This window comes from Musca domestica, unplaced genomic scaffold (genome assembly GCF_030504385.1).
Source record: "Musca domestica strain aabys unplaced genomic scaffold, Musca_domestica.polishedcontigs.V.1.1 3, whole genome shotgun sequence".
NCBI lineage: Eukaryota > Metazoa > Arthropoda > Insecta > Diptera > Muscidae > Musca > Musca domestica.
This window is the reverse complement of record NW_026712299.1, coordinates 27808915-27827905: the sequence shown is the minus strand read 5'-3', so window position 1 is coordinate 27827905 and position 18991 is coordinate 27808915.

The following is an 18991-nucleotide window of genomic DNA, read 5'->3' as shown; positions in this document are numbered from 1 at the left end:
TCGAAAGAAAATTTCCAAAGACAGAGAGAACGAGAGAGAGAGGGAGAAAAAAAATGGAAGCAAAATACATGAACTTTATTGGGTCCCAGCAAAATGTCAATATTTTACTACATAATTGGTGAGGTTAAACTAAGCTGGGTTTAGGGTGGCGGAGCAATAGATGGGTACCACGCCATCTGCTGCATGTCATACCGAAATGTAGAGGAATAAGAAGAAGTGTTGCATGTTAAATTGTCTATTATTAAAGGTTGCAAGATAAACGAGATTTTTATGCAAACTTTGTCGTTTTAAGTGTTTCTATAATGATTTGATAGCAAAATAAATAAAAAACAATGATGTTAAAGTTTGTTTAATTTCCATTCATGTTTTAATGAAAGATAGCATACAGTGTTGCAGGAAGTGGAGATGGTTGTGCGGAGGGAATGTATTTAATGCAATTATCTGGCAAAATGCTTTTAAAAAATTAACTGGATATAAAATGTATGTGTTTTAGTTAGAGTATCACTAGATTATAAAAATATTATAGTTTATGAACAAAATAATTCAAATGGCATGAAGTTTTGAATGCAATTTTATAGTTCTTCAAAGTCAATGGAAAATAAAAACGAAACGAAGGCAGTCACTTGATGTCGATTTCTTCTCTTATGAAAATTCTTGCTTTGTTAAGTAAGTTCACAGCGCATTTCTTGTGTTCAGCTACAAAGAACATTTTTGGTCAAATGACAACATAAATAAGCAGAATTGTCGATGTTAGAGTAAAGATAAGACAGAAGCACTGTAACAGCAAGGAAAAGTCAAAAGTCGGGCGAGGCCGATATATATGGTATATGATACCACAATGCATAATTAATAGAGCTCTCGTAACAAAAGAATTGAAGTTGATCATACCACCTATCAACATTTGGCTTTAGGGCAGTTATAGTTTGGTTTCCGAGGGAACTAATATATGGGAGACATATCCAATTCTGAATCGATTTTCACGATATTTGATAGAGACAAATAACATTTCTATCGAGGGCATGATATCACTTGGAGAAGAATTATATTTAAAAAAATATATATCGAAGCCGAGTTGCACAAAATGGAAACGTTCGTCCTTAAATTTACGCCATCTGGGCTGATATTAGCCATTATTTACACAATAAACCTGAAATCGGATTGAAGATATTCGCGGTAGCTATATCCAAATTATAGCCGATTTCGATGAAATTTGGCTTAGGTATTTCTGAGCTCTATAAGGCATCTGGTAAGAAATATCATTGTTGTCGCATACATATAACGAATGTGGGGAAGTTAAACGCGAAATCGGATGAAACGTATACATGGGAGCTATAGCTATGTATATCCGAACCGATTTTCAACAAATCTAATGTTCTTGCTTTTAGAAAGATTTCGGTTGGATGTGACAAAATTCAGGTTATTTGGACTGAGATTGGCCATTTGGTGCCCAATTAACCAGAAATCGGTTGAAGATATATATGTGAGCTATGTCCAAATCTGAACCGATCTCGATAAAATTTGGCAGAGATATTTCTGGGCTGTATCTGACATTTGATACCAAATATCTTTCATGTGGGGTGCATATTACGAATGTCCCCCACATTAAATACCAAATCGGATGAAACATATATATGCGAGCTATAGCTATATCTGAACCGATTTTCACCAAATTTTATGTACTTGTTTCTATTTAGGAAATTTAGGACAGATATGGACAGATATTGGCCATTTGGTGCACAATTACCCCGAAATCTATTGAAGATATAAAGGGGAGCTATATCCAAATCAGACTGATGTTGATAAAATTTGGCAGAGGCATTTCTGAGCCTTACAAGATATCTGGTATTAATTATTATTGTTGTCGAATGCATATGAGGGACTTAAACACCAAATCGGATGAAACATATATACCTGGACCGCTTATAACTCACGAACGGCTGGACGGATTTTTATAATTCTCTCTATTCAGAATGTTCTTTGGCAGATGCTTATTTATTTATTTATTTATTTTTTTATTTTATTTTTTTTTTTTTTTTTGGTAAAAATTTGTCTTACAATATTGTATTGTATATTTTGTGATATTTTTCACCTCACAACAGTATGAGTATATTAAGGTCTCAATTATAGTCCGATCTTCACGAAATTTTGCATTGGGGTATGGTTGGGATCAGAATATAAGCTTTTTGTTTTGAAAGATGTTCGCAAAATACTTTGGGCTTCGCGCTCTCAACTAAGGACCAATAGACATGGATTTTTGTGAGGTTAGAGTTGTAAAATGTTTTTGTGAGGTTAGAGTTGTGAAATGTCTGTATTTTACGAAAGAACGAATTCGGTGGTAGGAACATCTGCTTTGTAAAATACCGATGCTTTTTTAGAGCTCGTATATTTTGGGAAAATATTGGTTCCAGATCTAAGACATTTACTTTTATTAAATAGAAGATATGGGGATGTTTCTTAGAGAAATATTCATTCTTTATATATTTTTAAAAATATTAATAATATATATTATTAATAATAATATATATTATTATTAATAATAACAAAAATAATAATAATAATAATAATAATAATAATAACAATAAAAATAATAATAATGATAATAATAATAATAATAACAATAATAATAATAATAATAATAATAATAATAATAATAATAATAATAATAATAATAATAATAATAATAATAATAATAATAATAATAATAATAATAATAATAATAATAATAATAATAATAATAATAATAATAATAATAATAATAATAATAATAATAATAATAATAATAATAATAATAATAATAATAATAATAACAAGTAAGCAAAGGCTACAGTCGAGCGGGGCCGACCGTTGAATACCCTACAACACTATAATAAACGATACATTTTATATAGGCAAGATACTCGAAAGAATTCCACAAGATATTGTGACAAATAATAAAAGAAAACCATCAGGTTTCGTTCTCTAATTTTCGAATAATAGCAACTTAAACTAATTTGCTCATTTCCAATTTATTGGTAGATTTTGCACTTAAATGGTCTTCCTAGATCTGGAACCAATATTTCCCAAAGACCTATAATCTCTCAGAAGTGGCAAAAGATTAACATTTATTATTGGTTTTTGACTGAAACGCATCTATATGAGATACAGACATTTGATTATATTCTTCAACGAAATCAGCCTTAACGAAATAGTCAGAAGTGTGTCTTTCCTGTATTTTTGAATTCTCCAAAAAGTCTCTGGAATGGACATTTTCGTATTTTGTCTACAAAACTTGGCAAACTATTCACACATTGAATATTTTTGGATGGCCATCCAAATCTGCTTGGCTTTTGCAATGTCCGGTAACCCCCATAATTACGACCTGCTGACAATTTTGCAGTTTTTTGGTCCATTTCAACCCCTAAATATATGGCGATCATCTTCAAAAAGAATAGGCTTTTATTCTGACCCTCATCTTATCTCCATGCAAAATTTCGTAAGGATCGGGCCATAAATGCGATCTGTATATGATATCCTGATATTCTAACTGCTTAGTTTTGTTAGCTGTAAAAATATTACCAAATGTTCAAATCAAAATGAAAATATGCCAAAAATATGACAAAATTGAAAAAATATGAGAAAATTTTACAAAATCAATATTTTCATCTTTAGAGAGATATTTTTATGCGATTTTTTTCGACGTTTTATGTTTCCTGCCAAGAGGTCATTCTGAATTAATGAGAACTGTCGAAATCAGTTCAGCCGTTCTCGACATATAAGAGATTTTTCAAGCATATCTTCTTTGGTAAACATATATATCGCACATATTTTGCTATATATCCGTTTTGTTGGATGTTAACATCAATATAAAGATCAGAAGTAACCTTGTCATGGCTTTGTGATTTCGCCGGGATTTAAAATATTCGCAGTTTAATGAAAAATTTTGAATTTTTTCAACAAAAAAGATATTGTCTATTTTACCCGCTAAATATTATCCGATGACCACCCAAATAGGTAGGCTTCTTGCCAGCCCTAAACTCTAGCTACATGCGAAATTCCGCGTCGATTGGTCTGTAATTGCGACCTGTAGAGCAAGTGCAAAATCAGGATTTTTTTCAGTTTTTGGTCCATTTCAACCCCTAAATATTATGCGATCATCACCAAAAGAAATAGGGTTCTATTCTGACCATAGCCCCACCTCCATTTTAAATTTCGTGAAGATCGGACCATAATTGCGACCTGTAGAGTGATTACAAATTAACATGGACAGACGGACAGACGGACGGACGGACATACATAGCTAGATCGACTCAGCTCGGTGAGATAGGAAGATCCATATATACTTTCCTATGTGGGAAATCAATATTTCGTGGTGTTACATAATTTTTGGGCCAATCAAACTTATAATACCCCCAACACATAGTGTTGTAGGGTATAATAATAATAATAATAATAATAATAATAATAATAATAATAATAATAATAATAATAATAATAATAATAATAATAATAATAATAATAATAATAATAATAATAATAATAATAATAACAATAATAATAATAATAATAATAATAATAATAATAATAATAATAATAATAATAATAATAATAATAATAATAATAATAGTAATAATAATAATAATAATAATAATAATAATCATAATAATAATAATAATAATAATAATAATAATAATAATAATAATAATAATAATAATAATAATAATAATAATAATAATAATAATAATGATAATAATAATAATAATAATAATAATAATAATAATAATAATAATAATAATAATAATAATAATAATAATTAATAATTAATAATAATAATAATATTAATAATTAATAATATTAATCATAACACTCATTAATGAATGATATCGAAAACAATTTAAATACATATTTTGGAACAGAACCAAAAAGTGAAATAATTTCTGATTTCCTTTAAAATTTCCTCATTTTTATACCTATACATTGTATTATATCCTTATGCATTTCTTTGTAAGATACAAAAGAAAATGAGAAAGACGCATCGTTCCTTTTGATGATATCCATATAATCACATTCTGAGTTGATTATGTATGTCCGTCTGTCCATTTTGGAGTAAAGGTAAGATCGCATTTATTGTCCCATTCAGATGAAATTTTCAACAAATCATTTGTTTGGTCCAATCGCCCTATTAAAATTTGTGGCAATCGGACTTCATTTAGATATAGTTCCCCTATACATTTTCGGCCGATTTCAACTTTAGTGTACACCAAGTGGTTTATATTTGCTCAAAGTGAATTGTTCTTGGCACAATCGATCCATCGATCGATCTCATTTATTTACCGGAACACCGATCAAAACTTTCCAGGGCGTTTTTCTTTTCTTCTTGAAGATTTCATGTAAATTCTTGTATGAAACGAACATTCGGTCGTATGATCATTACCATAAACCTCATTGTTACACATACGCCACTGTTTCCCTATTTTCCCCAGCATCTTCACCATACCAACATAACAGTTAGTATTAACAATTTCTGGATAATTTAATCTATTTTATCGACATCTTATCAACAACACTGGTTAGCGTAGCAGCGACCTACGGCAAACAAGTTATCTCTTCAACAGCCAACATGCCTGCATACCAACATTATACGACATCGACATACAAAATATAAAAACAACTTACATCAACTTGCATACAGCAACAACGCTAAAGTGTTCATCGTCATCTCCATCCTCGTCGTCGTCATCATTGTCGTGTTTGGTCGTTCATTTACACGTTAACGTGCTCAAAGTGTCTCATAATGAAAAGTGAAAAGCCGCTCAAACACTTACAGCCACTTAAGTGGTTCCATTTCACAAAAGATGCTTCGGACTCCTGTTCGAATGGCTGAATGAATGAATGAATGCAAGCTGAAGAAATGGGCTGTTGTGTAACGCGGGCACTTGCTACTTGAGAGCGTTCAACTCATTCCCACTTCATGGTGGCGTCGTCGACATCGCCATCATGAGAATCATCATCATCGTGGTGGTGATGGTGGCTGTTGACGTCGTCGACTTCGTCGTTTCCTCGAAAGAAATGGTGTAGAATAAACTATGGCATTAAAGAAAACGCTCTGATGACGATGAAGATGCACTCCGGCTTGGTGCGGCATTGCGGCCCAACAAGACATCGTTGCAGCCTGGATTTAGTTAATGGAGCACGTTGTAGCATGCCTTGCAGTAGAAAATTAATTGCTAAAATATTATTATAGAAATGCACATAGAAAAGTGTGTCTGTGTAAGTGTGTGTGTGCCTTGTACATATAACTACTCTCTTTAGTGCTGGCGATGTTAAGGACCTTGTCAATGAGCGAACGAACGACGAACGAACAAGGATGAGAAGCAATGAATGCGAATGATAAGGACAACGAATGCTCACCATGGCTGCATCTAAATCTATAGACATAGAGAATGCAGGCTATGAAATTGAGTAAACAGTTTCTTAAATTGGAAAAGTTAAAATTTAATCAAGTGTTTGAAAGGCTGAATGTGAAAACTGGAATAGAGAGACAAAAAAGCCTAAGAAATATTGTAGAGATAAAAATTAAATGCATGAACTAGATGGGCAATGATGGTCATTAATATCAGCTTTTTTTCTAATAAGAAGCAGAAGTGTTATCCAGAAAGTGGTACTTGAAAGGAATTAAAAGCCAAGTTATGGAGCAAATATTGAAATAGATTAATGGAAGGCCAATTTAAGTAGAATGAAAGACGATGTTGAAGTAAGAGCTATATTTATTTCAGGTTTCCGGTTGAGAGAAACATTTAGATGTTGCAAGTTGTAATGAATCGCTGACTTGTTTCGCAGTTTATAACAGCTAAAAGTATTGAAAATTGTGACCCTTTGTGGGTGAGGTACCAGAAGGGGCTCTCATATATCTCATCTTCACACCAGATCTTGTGTTAGTAGAAATAATGGGATATGTAAAATATGAAGATTACCAGATGCTTGTTTCAGATTTTATAATCGTTTTGGTTATTCAAAATTTTGACCGTTTGTGAGGGAGGTACCAGAAGGAGTGGTGTATATATATTCTATCTTCACAGCAGACCTTAGGTTAATAAAAATATTGTGATGTGTGTAATTTGAAGACAATCGGTCTTATTTGTCACATTTTATAAGAGTTACAATTATTCAAAATTTTAACCTTCTGTGGAGGAGATACTTGATGAAGTGAAACGATATTGTCCATTTTCGCACCTAACTAATACAAATAGTAGAATGGAGCAATGTGCAGCATTTTTTTTTTGAAAATTTCTACCTTTTGTGGGGATGTACAATAAGGAGTTGTGCGATATTGCCCATCTTTTAACTCGATCTAAGTTTGATAATAACATTACTATGTACCAAGTTTGGACCAAATCGAATACTGCCTTCGAGAGTTATCGTGCGCAGCAGCTACCAGACAGACAGACGGACATAGCAAGATCGACCCGTGGAACGAATGTCCTGAAACGGATTTGGTCAAAAGAGACCTAGGGTCTAAAATCGTTATTTCGATGAGGCACGTACCAAATGATTTGGCCGTACCAAACGATTTATACCCTCTCTAGCCATATGAACGAGGGTATAAAAAAGACATTAATTTTCTTTAAAAAAAACTAATTTAATTTTTAAAATTAACACTTATTCTCAATCCGCTCCAATCAAATTTTCTTATAATTTCACTTTTACAATAGCCAGTCTGGGTTGTGGAAAATTCTAAATGTACTCGATCAAAACCCCAGAAAGTGATTCTATGGAGATCCTCAAAAGTAACTATGGGTCTATCTCGCTTCCTTCTCCATGTTACAAACAAATGCACAAAGACATAATACCCTTACCACTATGTGGTGTAGGGTATAAAAAAAATCCCTTAAAAATTCGGTTAAAATCGTAAGAATGCAGAAAATAGGGAGTTAGCTTAATATTGGGGTCCATACGAAAACGTGGATATCCATAGGCAATTTTTGTCATAGCCACTATTGTATTCAAATACGAAATATTAAACAATTCCGGTAAATGATAGAAAAATTTCTGTCATAGGCTGCAGTACCTACAAGGTACTTCAATTACGATATTTTAAACAATTCCGTTGAATAATGTAGCTATCATCAAAATACCGACTATATGGAGGTACAGATACATCGGGGCTTTACGAAGACCTGGACCTGCATAGGCAATTTCTGTCACAGGTTGTACTACTCGTTACGAAGTATAAATACGAGATTTGAAACAATACCGGTGAATAATGTTGCTGTAATCAACAAAATGCCGAATAAAGCGAAGCACCGTTATATGGTGGCTATACGATGACGTGGACCTGAATAGGCAATTTTCTGTTGCAGGTGTAGTACCCATTAGAAACTTCAAATACGAAATTTTAAACAATTCCGGTGAATAATGTCGCTAAAATAATCAAAATGCCGAATACAGGGTGGTACAGTTATATGGGGGCTATACCTAAAGAGGTACATGTTTAGACCTATTTTCAATACCAAATGTCTTGAAGACCAAACACACATTTGAGTAAAATTTTGTTTAGGTACTTCAATTCGTTCGGAAGCTACAGTGATTTCAACTGACCAACAGATAGACGGACGGACATCGCTAAATCGATATAGAATTTTATGCTGATCAAGAATGTATATATACTTCGTGGGATCTGAAATGTACATTTCGAGGTGTTACAAACGGAATGACAAACCTAATAAAACCTCCGCAATATGGTGGAGGGTATAAGAAGTATTCTACGCACCAAATAAACAAGTGTTGTATTTTCACGTAGAAGTCGCGATGTAAGCTTCGATCTGTTTCATGGGTTCACACTTGATCTCCTTTTTATACCATCCACCTTGGAAAGGAGGGTGTATTAACTTTGTCATTCCGTTTGTAACATCCCTAAATATTCGTCGTAGACCCCATAAAGTATATATATTCATAATCAGCATAAAATGCTAAGTCGATTTAGCGATGTCCGTCTGTCTGTCTGTCCGTCTGTCTGTCCGTCTGTCTGTCCGTCTGTCTGTTGAAATCACGATACAGCCCACATTATTTGTCGTAGAGCGCCAAAATTGAGCAGAGCAATTGGTATTGTGTCTAGGATGGTTGGTATTAAAAATGAGATATATCGGTCCACGTTCTGGTATAGTCCCCATATAACGGTACATCCCGATATTCGGTATTTTGATGATTTATGCCACATTTTTTCACGGATTTGTCTAAAAATTGGTATTTTTTGGTCATAATGGGTTCCAGCTCCGGTGGCAAAACATTGCATGTATGGGTCCACGATTTGGTATAGTCCCCATATAACGGTACCTACCGATATTCGGTATTTTGATGGTTTTTTGCCACATTTTTTCACTGATTTGTCTAAAAATTGGTATTTGTTGGTCATAATGGGTCCTAGTTCGTGTGGCAAAACATTGTATGTATAGGTCCATGTTTTGGTAAAGTACCTCCCAATATTCGGTATTTTGGAGATTTTTGACATATTTTTTCACGAATTTCTCTGAAAATTTGTAGTTGTAGATCATAATGGGGCCGCGTTCGTGCGGCGAGTCATTGAAATTATAGGTCCACGTTTTGGTATAGCCCCCATATAATGGTACCTCCCGATATTCGGTAATTTGATGATTTTTGCCACATTTTTACACGGATTTGTCTGAAAATTGGTATTTCTAGGTCATTGGCGGAACATTGCATGTGTAGGTCCACGATTTGGTATAGCCCCCATATAACGGCACCTCCCGATATTCGGCATTTTAATGGTTTTTGCCACATTTCTTCTAATGTTTCCTTTACCCTAAGGTGGAGGGTATTAAAAGTTTGGCCCGGCCGAACTTAATGTTTTTTTTTTTTTTTACTTGTTATATATAGATTACGATTTTCGGTATTTGTAATGTATTATTGAATGGAATTTAATCAGGATTACCAAGTTAGATGGAGACATACAAGAATCGTAGCAAAACACATAAAGAGCTGAGACATACATTACTGGAACATGTTAAGAATATATTCTTGAGAAACCTTAACAAATTTTGAACATTATTTCCAAAACAACATAGTAGTTTAGCAAATAAAAAATATCACAAAAGCTTTTGTTTAAATATCCAAAAAAAAAAAAAATAAATAAAATATTTTTCACAAAAAATTATTTAAAATTTGTGAATAATTTAGTTTCTTCTAAACAAACAACAAAGCTAGACGGCACAGCAAAGGCAAGAGAATAGAAATAATGGCAAGAGAAAGGAAAATAGCAAAAAAGGATTTAAATGCCATTGCAATTGTGGCTTAAACTGTTCGTGACAACAAAAGCACCTACAAAGACAATGGCTACAAAGCGAAAAATAAACCAACAACAGCAAAAAACAGAGACACCCAACAACAAAATCCATGTGGCGATTACATCCTTTCAAGAGGGAGATATAGAGAAAGAGAAAAAATAACCATTACTTTGACGTTAGTTAAAAATACATTGCAAAAGCTTAGCATCGGACTTTAGCTGTAATTTCATGAATAGTTAAAAAGTAGCTGCCAACGAGCGTTTGGGCATAAAATAGAAACTGACGGCGCGGCGCGGAATAATGTAAAGTGTTAAAACCACCATTGTTGGCTGAATGCAAAACGATGTGGGCCATGTGTCAGCGGAAGAGTGGGAGTAAGGAATTTCAGTATATGTAAGTAATGTGGTCATAAATTACCTAAGACAAAGGAGTAACGTGTGTTGTGAAGGTGCTTAACATTTTTAGAAAAATCTGTGGCAGATGTTTTCTTTAGCTATGGCTAACGGGAAGGTCTTAAATAAACTCAAATTCAATATCAAGGCTATGGAACTCTTTAATGGATCAAAATGTATTAAAAATCACCTTTTCTGGGTATGTATCTGATGGTTTCTTTATGATTCTATAGTGCATTGAGAGGTCCTTAAACCATGGAATTTATATTACATTTCTGTAGCAAAGTGTATGTTTCGGAAATGAATATTTTTTCGATTTTGAACCCAAAGGTATAGGTATTCCATATATTCGAAATTGTCCGATTGCGATTATAGGGAACTTCATTAGATTTAGTTGAAATCAGTTGAATATTGAGTCATACTCTCCATTATCCCAAATTTCGATTTTCTCCTTAGAAAATTTTCAATATATTGATTCAACGTACTTTCTTCTTTATTCAGCACAACCCCCCTCCTTTCATTAAAATTTTATAAATGCCATTTCTGTTTAATAAATTTTAAATTTCCCTCAACATTAACTAAAGCTCCTCCAAACGCTCAGCCAGTAATAAATTTTCAACATCCGTTTTATATTGACTACATTTTTTTTTGTTTTGTTTTTGCCTTGTTATAAATATTTACTTTCAATACACGGAATGTTGTCAATGAATTTGAATCAATTTGAACAAATGGAATGTAAATAAAAATCATTCTATTGTAAAAAAATAGCGGACAGCTGTTGCTTAGCTCTTAATACCTGACTGGCAATGCAGTTATTAAAAATAATATCCATCAACAAATGTTAAGCACAACCGGATTAAAATTGGCATAAAAAATAACAAAAAAAAATCAATATTGACAATAGAAATACTTCGAATGACTGATGAAATTTTAAAAACTAAACAGTACAGACGAAACGCCATTGGGCATCAACAAATGGGGGAGCATATGTATGTGTTTGTGTGTTTAAAAGCTATAAATGGAATTTTGCCAGGAATCCATTTGTCGTGCCCATTAATGCAATGTTTACTTGATGAAATTTCACATAACAATGAGTTTCATTGCAAAGTAATATATATTATTGTCATTCGAGTCTTTTAAACCATTATACAGTAATTGGCAATTTAACGGGTGAAATAAATTTGGCTTACTGTGCGCGAAAAACATTACGTATTTAGAAAAAAAAAAAACAAGTAAAAAAGCTGTAAGTTCGGCCGGGCCGAACTTAGAATACGCTCCACCATTTGGTACAATTTTGGCAATTTTCAAAAAATGAAATCCGTTAAAAATTCTATTAAAATCTTAAAAATACCGAATGTAACCGTATATTAGGGTCTATACGACGTGGACCTGCATAGGCAACTTTTGTCACAAGCTATTACAATATTCAAATGCGAAACTTAAAAAAAACTGTTTATAATGTAGCTAAAATCATCAAAATACCGAATATAGGGTGATACCATGGGGTTTATAAAACGTGGACCTGCACAGACAATTTTCTGTCATAGGCTGTAGTATTTAGTACAAAATTCAAATACCAAAAAAAATCTGATCCGATCTCGATAAAATTTGAGGCATTTCCGAGTAGTATATGATGCCCTGTATAAACTATCATTGTTGTGGATTGCATATTATGAATGTGAGGGACTTTAACACTAAATCGGATGAAACATGTATATGGGAGCTATAGCTATATCTTGAAACTAGATTGTATTTGGTCAGATGTGCCAAAGATCAGGTCATTTGGACTGTTCGTGGTCACTTGGTGATCAATAAACTTGATATCGGGTAAAGATCTAAAACTTGGCAGAGATATTTTCGGGCTCTATAAGATATTTGGAATTGTTGCCGAATGTTTATTGCAAATTTGAGAGACTTAAATTCGGATGAAACATATATATGGGAGCTATAGCTATATCTGAACGGATTTACATTAAATTTGAAGTACTGGCTTCTAGGATGAATTCAGTTGTAATTGCCTTAAAACCTCGAATCGGATGAAACATATACAGGGTGAGATTAAAAGAAATACCAAAAAAATCAAACGCCATGATTTTTACATTAATTTTAAATTTTATTGAATGACAGCACAAAATGTCGGAAATATCACCAAATTTTAGAATAAATTTAGATTTGTTCGAATTGGTCATCTTTGCATGACTTATGGCCTTCAAACGACCAATGAAACCGTCACACGCTCCCCGAATGCTGCTCTGCGGAATTTTGGACCATTCCCGGCGAAGCGCTGGCTTGAGGTGATCGACACTTTCGGATTTTTTAGTGCCAACCTTTCTTTCCAAAATACTTTGGACACAATAGTCCAACGGATTGGTATTCGGAGATTTTGTTTTCATTGTGCGCTGGAAATGAAGCGAGAAACCTGGTGGCCAACCGAAGGTGCACATTTTCAGCTAATTCGGCAGTTCACCACTTTCTGCCAAGCGAAGCAACTCTGTAGCTCTTCTTGGTGTAAGTTCTTGCACTTTTTGGAATTTCAATGGCTTCACCCTGGCTTACGAGCCATTTTTCTGCCACTGCAACGCGGGTTTCGATCAAGTCGCTTCTTTACTTTTCGAACCATTTCTGCTGATGTTGCTGTTTTCTTCCGCTACGCTATCAGTATCACGGTAACGAGCGATGGTACGAGACACAAAAGATTTATTCACATTGTAATGCTGGAGTGCTCTAACGATAGCCACTTGTGATTTTCGAGCCAATTATAAAGAAATCACACTATCACGTTTGATTTCCATCATGAATAACTTTTTTTCTGGAAAATTCTCACCAAAATGCTTTTGTACGCTTGGAAAAAATATAATGAGCTGTCACTGGAATAATTTTAACAGCTGTCGGTCAAGTGGTTTAGAAATGACAGCAGTCTGAAATTGGTTGTAGTTTTTTTGATCTCACCCTGTAAATATTTTTTTCTCAACCAAAATCTGAGGTTAATATTGGATATAAATGTTCGATTTTGTTGTAGTTTTGGAAAAAAAATTGACTTTCCATAAAAGATAGATCCAATAATTTTATAGCAAAATGAATGATGCCGAATCGCATACGCTATTGTCAGAATGACATTTAATTCATTTATTTGATAATTCCACACTTCTGAACATTTTTACAAAAATTCGTGAAAATTTCGATATTCCAAACATTTTGACTGTCCATAAAAAATAGGACCAATACGGTTATAGCAGAATGAATGATGCAGAATCGCATACGCCATTGCCATTGCCATTTTTTTTTTTTTTTTTTTTTTTTTTTTTGATAATTCCACACGTTTTTTATCTGTATTAGATGGATTATAATAATGGAATACTTCGGTCCACTTTATCTGGTACCTCACGCACATTTCAAAATTTTCTAAAAATTATCACATATCTCATATGAAGTAAAGGAAGTTGTCATAATATGCATTGTCTAAATCTGGCACGTCGTAATACTTATATGATATTTACAAGAAATCCGATATTAAATGGGTAATACTGGACCATTTCTTCGGAACCCACTCCACAGAGGGTCAATCGTTTAAATTATCATAACAGAAGTCGAAATATATTCAATTAATCGAACATGGGCTGAGGGCATACATCTGTCGTCAAAACCGAGTGATACTCTATGACCTGCTTCTCTGCAGTTTGGCAATTGAGTTCTTATAATGTAGAAACTCTACAAAAAAAAAAAAAAAAAAAAATATGAACCCACCTTCCGCTAGAGACCTTAATAAATTCCATATTTTCCAATCGATTGGGCTTTAACTTTGTTTCTTTATGCGTATCAAACTTGTCATAGCAAAATGTTTTGATATTTGTGAAATATTTTGACTAGCTGTGTTTCAATAAAAACACTTGTACACCAGAAAACATCTACCACTTCTTACGATCTCACAAATATTGGAGAATTAAAAAAATAAAGTCCGAAAATATCAAACCTGTTTCCCTCTCCAATTGTTAAGACATTAAAATATTTATTTGGTATATCTTTAATGAAGTAGCTACGATATTTGATACGAAGTATCATTGGCTTCACATGGGTTTGGTTTCAATAAATTATGTGAATTTAACACGAAATATTTCTTCAACCATTTTCCTGCACAAGAAATGCGTAAATGTATGACCTTAATGTGAAGGCATTAATTTTAATTTATTATATCATAATGGCCTGGTATTAAATATTTTGAACGTAGATTAATGTTGAAAATTAATTTAATTTAATTAATAATTTCTCTCCTCATTATTTGCAGGTTTCGATTTCACTGGATGCGATAATGTAAGTATCAAATTACAATAATAATTTTGAAAATTAGTGTAATCTTGAAGTAAAGAATGATACGACCAACTTTATTTTTGTGAGAGAAAGTGCTCTAGAGTAGTCCTAGACAGTAGTTTTTCTGTTTTATTCTCTTGAAACTGGACAATATGAATGAAGGATTTTTCTATTCAGATATCAAAAAGATGGTTTGGATACGAAATATGAATTTTATAATATAATTACAAACGAACTAACCAAAACCAACCAATAAACGAATTCCAGCCTGGTATATTTGTCACATCAAATATCCTCAAAATTAAACACACATTTACAAACACTAGATTTTGCCCACAACATTTGCGACCCCTAAGACACATTTTTTGTTCTCCTTTCAAGATACTATGTAAACTGTCATCTTAACGCAAAACCCGACAAAAAGTGTCACACTGAGTATAATATCCAGCAGCAGTTAAACTTCGTAATCAAGCGCAACACCAAGTGTCACCCCAATCCCAAAACAACGATGGGTGGGGGGAGCGAAGTAATGTTGAAGGAAGTCCCGACATCAAACTAAAATAACAATAAACTAGATGACTTCAAAAGTCAAATTGCAATATGCAACATATTTCCCCCAACATTCTCTGTTGGACTTTTTAACCGACGAACAAAATTGCAATTTACTGGCGAGGGCAAAACCAAAAACTTGTGAAGATAACGTCTGTTGTCTTCGAAGAAAATTTGCTTTGATACTTCGTGGTGTGTGTGTGTGTGTGTGTGTCTCTTACTTAATCAGAGTTATTGAAAAAGTTTTACTTCGTCTAATAGGTAGGGAGTTATTATTAAAAGTAAAGGAGAAGAATTTTCTCATAACAATAAGGGAATAACAATTTTGAAGTAGTTAATCGCTAGAAAACTTGATTGGAGACGAACTTTTATTGACAAATTCATCAGTGATGGCACTTCGAGTCATCAGAAATGGCTTTCCTATATAGAAAAGTTCATCGACGATGATGACTTTTCCGATATGGAAAAGTTCATCTTCGACAATGAACTTTTCTATGTGGGAAAAGTCATCGACGATGAACTTTTCTATGTGGGAAAAGTCATCGACGATGAACTTTTCTATGTGGGAAAAGTCATCGACGATGAACTTTTCTATGTGGGAAAAGTCATCGACGATGAACTTTTCTATGTGGGAAAAGTCATCGACGATGAACTTTTCTATGTGGGTAAAGTCATCGACGATGAACTTTTCTATGTGGGAAAAGTCATCGACGATGAACTTTTCTATGTGGGAAAAGTCATCGACGATGAACTTTTCTATGTGGGAAAAGTCATCGACGATGAACTTTTCTATGTGGGAAAAGTCATCGACGATGAACTTTTCTATGTGGGAAAAGTCATCGACGATGAACTTTTCTATGTGGGAAAAGTCATCGACGATGAACTTTTCTATGTGGGAAAAGTCATCGACGATGAACTTTTCTATGTGGGAAAAGTCATCGACGATGAACTTTTCTATGTGGGAAAAGTCATCGACGATGAACTTTTCTATGTGGGAAAAGTCATCGACGATGAACTTTTCTATGTGGGAAAAGTCATCGACGATGAACTTTTCTATGTGGGAAAAGTCATCGACGATGAACTTTTCTATGTGGGAAAAGTCATCGACGATGAACTTTTCTATGTGGGAAAAGTCATCGACGATGAACTTTTCTATGTGGGAAAAGTCATCGACGATGAACTTTTCTATGTGGGAAAAGTCATCGACGATGAACTTTTCTATGTGGGAAAAGTCACCGACGATGAACTTTTCCATATAGGAAAAGTCATCATCGTCGACGATGAACTTTTCCATATAGGAAAAGTCATCATCGTCGACGATGAACTTTTCCATATAGGAAAAGTCATCATCGTCGACGATGAACTTTTCCATATAGGAAAAGTCATCATCGTCGACGATGAACTTTTCCATATAGGAAAAGTCATCATCGTCGACGATGAACTTTTCCATATAGGAAAAGTCATCATCGTCGACGATGAACTTTTCCATATAGGAAAAGTCATCATCGTCGACGATGAACTTTTCCATATAGGAAAAGTCATCATCGTCGACGATGAACTTTTCCATATAGGAAAAGTCATCATCGTCGACGATGAACTTTTCCATATAGGAAAAGTCATCATCGTCGACGATGAACTTTTCCATATAGGAAAAGTCATCATCGTCGACGATGAACTTTTCCATATAGGAAAAGTCATCATCGTCGACGATGAACTTTTCCATATAGGAAAAGTCATCATCGTCGACGATGAACTTTTCCATATAGGAAAAGTCATCATCGTCGACGATGAACTTTTCCATATAGGAAAAGTCATCATCGTCGACGATGAACTTTTCCATATAGGAAAAGTCATCATCGTCGACGATGAACTTTTCCATATAGGAAAAGTCATCATCGTCGACGATGAACTTTTCCATATAGGAAAAGTCATCATCGTCGACGATGAACTTTTCCATATAGGAAAAGTCATCATCGTCGACGATGAACTTTTCCATATAGGAAAAGTCATCATCGTCGACGATGAACTTTTCCATATAGGAAAAGTCATCATCGTCGACGATGAACTTTTCCATATAGGAAAAGTCATCATCGTCGAAGATGAACTTTTCCGTATAGGAAAAGTCATCATCGTCGTCGAAGATGAACTTTTCCGTATAGGAAAAGTCATCATCGTCGTCGAAGATGAACTTTTCCGTATAGGAAAAGTCATCATCGTCGTCGAAGATGAACTTTTCCGTACAGGAACTTTTCCCTATAGGAAAAGTCATCGACGACGATGAACTTTTCCTTATAGGAAAAGTCATCATCGTATATGAACTTTTTCATATAGGAAAAGTCATCGACTTTTCTATAGGAAAATCCATCAGCAATGAATTTTTAAATATTAACAACGGAATGCAGCAATTTCATAATTGAGGCAGTACTTTTCCGTTTATTCCCCTATAACTTTTTCATAACAAAACTTACAAATTAAGCAAAAAATATGACAAAATATTAAATAAGACTACGCGAAAAAGTGTTATGTGTCAGCGAAAACTTTAATTGTGAAACGCTGGTGGCAAATATCGCAAAAAAAGGCACCACCCAAAACTTTATGATAACCAGTTTCAAGCGAATGTAACTTATATTCTAGCTAACCCAGCAACTTTTTTGTACCCAGTATCTCTGGTTACTTACTGTCAACACGGATCCTTTTCGCCCCCGCTAACAGTCATGACGCTACTAACCGCCATTGCTGTGATACCAACTCCCGCACTTACACAAACTCCTAGGAAGGACATAAAATATCATTATAAGTTTGCTGTGTCGCTCGAAAGCGGATACGTTATGAAAAAGCACAAATATTATAATTAAAGCAGAAAATGAAGAATAACAGCAGCCATGGCGATATGAGTTACGAATTTTTGCAACTTCATCAGTTGCCTAAAAATTACTACTCGTTTAAGTTGATGAAGTTGCAAATTTGTTGTTGGGAGCGTAATTTCGGTTGGGATGACGCTGCGGATTTGCATGCATGCAGGCTGGTTGGTGCTGCTACTTGCAAAATCGTGTAATAACTCCGGCTCTGTTCATGGCAGTAATCACACGAATGATAATTATCTTTCGTAAAGTGTGAGTGTGTGTGTGTAATTTGTAGCCATTAAAGTTGCTTACAATGGTTTATAATTCTTGCACGAGAGTCTATATTTATGTTAACTAATGAGCTGTGAAGTTTGTAGTGATATGAGAGTAGTTTTACATATTATATGTGGTAATAATGCATAGGAGCACTTATATATGAGTATTTTAATGATTTGTTTCATGGAATTTTATTGAAAAGTTATTTTCAAATCAAAACTCTGCAATATTGACAGCAATAAAAGGTGCATAAACGTCTTAGAGTTATAGTCATTAATCTAGACAATCGGGCACAATGTTACAAAAATCAAAGCTAATTCTCAACTACAAAAACAGAAACATGTTTATG